The sequence below is a fragment of the Otolemur garnettii genome, unplaced genomic scaffold, assembly GCF_000181295.1.
Source record: "Otolemur garnettii isolate 467f Iridium unplaced genomic scaffold, OtoGar3 scaffold00038, whole genome shotgun sequence".
NCBI lineage: Eukaryota > Metazoa > Chordata > Mammalia > Primates > Galagidae > Otolemur > Otolemur garnettii.
In genome coordinates, this window is record NW_003852433.1 from 10,316,419 (window position 1) to 10,320,157 (window position 3,739).

Sequence of the window (3,739 nt, forward strand, 5' to 3'; positions counted from 1 at the left end):
GGCTGGATTTGAACCCGCCACCCTGGATGCATGTGGCTGGCACCTTAGCCACTTGAGCCACAGGCGCCCAGCAGAAGAATGTAATTCTTGAACTTACCACTATCTGTAATTATTTGCTTATGTATCTACTGGGCAACTGAAAACATGCCCATATAGTATATTGCTCTGATTTTAATTTAGTAGTATATTTTGCCAAAGAAGTGATCAGATATAAAAAATACAGTTTGATTGTTCTAGTTTAGCATAGCAGTCTGAGTTTCTCCCACTGATTACAACTAAAAACTAGACAAAATGAGAAAGCAATGACTTGAGGTCACTGAAAATTAAAGCAAAAGGAATCTGGAAAAGCAACCTAGACAGGAATAGAAGTGAAATGAAACCATTCTCAGATGAAGAAAAATTAAGAGAATTTATTTTCAACAGAACTGATCTTCAAGAAAAGCTCAAGGAAATTCTTCATACTGACAGGAAATGATATCAGAAGGAAAGGTGGATCTTAGGGAATGAAGGAGGAGCAACAGGAATGGCAGATACTGGATAAATATAAAGAACTATTTTGTCTTCTTGTGTTTACAATAAACGCTGCTGCAGACGCAGCCTCCGAGACCCCGGGTAGCTTCTGTGGAGTCTGCGGCGTGAGGGACCCTCCGCGGCGCGGGAGCGTCATCAGCACCTCCTGGGCCCTGCTGTCCCCGCGGGACCGGCAGCGCTCAGGCCGGGGTCTCCCGCGGGTCCGGGGGTGCAGGGTCCAGGGTCCGGGGTCCCGGGTCCGGGCACCGCCTCAATGGCGCCTGCGGGAGACTCGCAGACCGGGCCGCAGCCGGTGCCCCGAGCAGACGGCGTCAGCAGGCACCTGCCCTACTTCTGCCGGGGCCAAGTGCAGGGGCTTCGGCTGGGGCTGACTTTCCAGCTGATGCAGCCGCTGGCATTTATTGTGGTTGGGCCAGTATTGGACGTGGAGATGTCCACAAGATGGTGGCGAGCCCAGGCTGGAACCCGTGCTACCAGAAAACAAAAAAGTCCATGCAAACTCATACCACGCAGACCTTTAACGAGGACTCCTATGGGGAACTCCTCAACGCGGCCATCGCGACCGGAAAAGAACTCGGATTCTCTAGAGTCACTGTTACAGCAAGTCAAGGTGATGCTGAAGAAGCTAAGAATCGACTAGATCCACCAGAACATTCGAAACTCAAAGAAGACAGTTTCTTCCAGGTGCCTAAAAGAAAAATAATGAATGGCCACTGTTGAAAAGTCATCTTATTTATCCATTCACTGATTTCAGTGTTCATAACTGTCCAGTCTGATCTTGGTTATATGTTGAAAATCCTTTTCCTTCCACTATCATTAAACGGTGCAATGGAGTTGCCATATTGGGCTTCACCTATCAAATTAAACCCTTCATGTCATAGCGCTACAAAGATTCATTTAAAAATCAAGATTTTTTTATGTACTATGTTGATGAAAATTTGCCACTAAAAAGTTATTAAGTGTCTTATGATGGAACTGTGCATAATAAATATGGATAAAAAGGCAAGTTACTAGTTTGCGATTAGAACGATAATTCTCATAGTAAAATATAGCATGTGTGTACTTGTGTAGCATGTACTACTAAGCAGAGAAAGGTTAGAAAAGTAAATACATTAAGCTTTCCCGGCACAGTGGCTCATGCCTGTAATCTGGGCACTCTGGGAGGCTGAGGCAGGAGGATAGTTTAAGCTCAGAAATTCAAAACCAGCCTGAGCAAAAGGAAGACCTTGTCTCTACTAAAAATAGAAAAATTAGCCAGGTGTGGTGACATGAGGCTGAGGCAGGAGAATCACTTGAGCCTAAGAGTTTGAGGTTACTGTGAACTGTGATGATGCCATTGCACTCTGCCTGGAATGAGAGTGAGCCTCTGTCTTAAAAAAAAAAAAAAAAAAGTAAATACATTAAATAAAACTCTGATAGTTTATTCTAAACTTAAAGGAAAAAATTCAGACTTTATATTTTTTATATTTGTGCATTAATGTATTATTACAAACATGTGAAATTTCATTTTAGTCATTTCCTTGGAAGTCATCATGGTACTATTTTAATTTTGATACAGAGCTGCCTCAATTCTAAGTGGTCTAGATTCCCTCTGCTTTGTTTTTGTTGTTGTTGTTTGTGTATTAAGACAGTAAAATTATGGGGTTTTTAAAAAATCTATAGGTCTCATTTTTGTGTTGGATGACACTTTTTTTAAAGAGTAGATATTCTTGTGCCTCAGCATTTTTCTTGACTGTGGCTGTATTTTCCTCTGAGCAACTGTCAGTGTCAGTTTATTCCATTTAGAATATCCTACCCTGCTGGACACTGTAGTGCATGCCTGTAATCCCAGCTGCTTGGAGGCTGGGGCAGGAGGATCACTTCAACCCAGGAGCTGGAGGCTAGCCTGGGCAACACAGTAAGGCCCCTCTTTAAAAAAAATTAGTTTTTAAAATTAAAAACAAGAATATCCTACTTAAAAGAGATTGCATCTCCCTATGCTATCCTATACTGTCAATATACGAACAGTGAGGGCAGTGCCTGTGGCTCAGTGAATAGAGTGCCAGCCTTATATACCAAGGGTGGCGGGTTTGAATCTGGCCCTGGCCAAACTGCAACAAAAAAATAGCTGGACGTTGTGGTGGATGCCTGTAGTCCCAGCTACTTGGGAGGCTGGAGGCAAGATAATCGCCTTAGCTCAAAAGCTGGAGGTTGCTGTGAGTTGTGACATCACAGCACTCTACTGAGGGCGACAAAATGAGACTCTGTCTCTAAAAATAAATAAATGAATAAATAAATAAAATACATGAGCAGTGATTCTGTGAATGTATGTTTTGCATCTTTAGACAAAAAACAAGTCAGGCACAATGACTCATGCCTATAGTTCCAGCTATTCAGGAGGCTGTGAACTGAGGATCACTTGAGGACAGAAGTTTGAGACTAGCCTAGACAATATGGCAAGACCCCATCTCTAAAAAATTTTAAAATTTCCAGCTAACTTCACCTTTAGGTTTCTTCAAGGTTTACATGAACATGTAGCTGTAGGTTTATATGTACCAGTTCTTTAAAGAACACAGAATGCTTGTCTTCCCCCTACCAAAACTAACAGCCAATAAAACTATAAAATAGAAACTTATTTTTATGTTCCAGAGCAAATCTAAACTGTCATGCTGTGTATGCACAATGCAATCTAATGCTAGTCTGAAGGTGCTTGTGGCATGAGAGAAAGGTATGGATAGAGATTTAGTTAAATTATATTACGGATTTTTTTTCTTACTATGGTTTTTGTCCACTTGAGTCTTTTTGTTTATGTTGATAGAAAGTTAAAACAGTGGACGTTTAGGGATTTTAAGATTGCACGTCACTTTGGGCCCCAAAATAGCACATTGCCTCCTTGGTCACTTTAGCAATAGATGTGGAGGTGATGGGGAAGAAAGGTAGAAGCAGGTAGGAGGTGACTTAAAGATCCTTCATTATAAATAATTTTTCCCTTCATCTGCATAAATGAGTTAGGTCCAATACTAATAAAAATATGAAGTTTATAGAAAAACATCTAAAGCTGTTGGAGAAGAGGAAAGGATATATATTCAGTTGGGTTGCATTTTACTTTTTGGTGTATGAATTTATGGTAAACAGTGGCCATTTGTGGCTTTCATTTTTTTTTTGAGACGGAGCCTCAAGCTATCCCCCTGGGTAGAGTGCCATGGCTTTATAGCTCAGAGCAACCTCC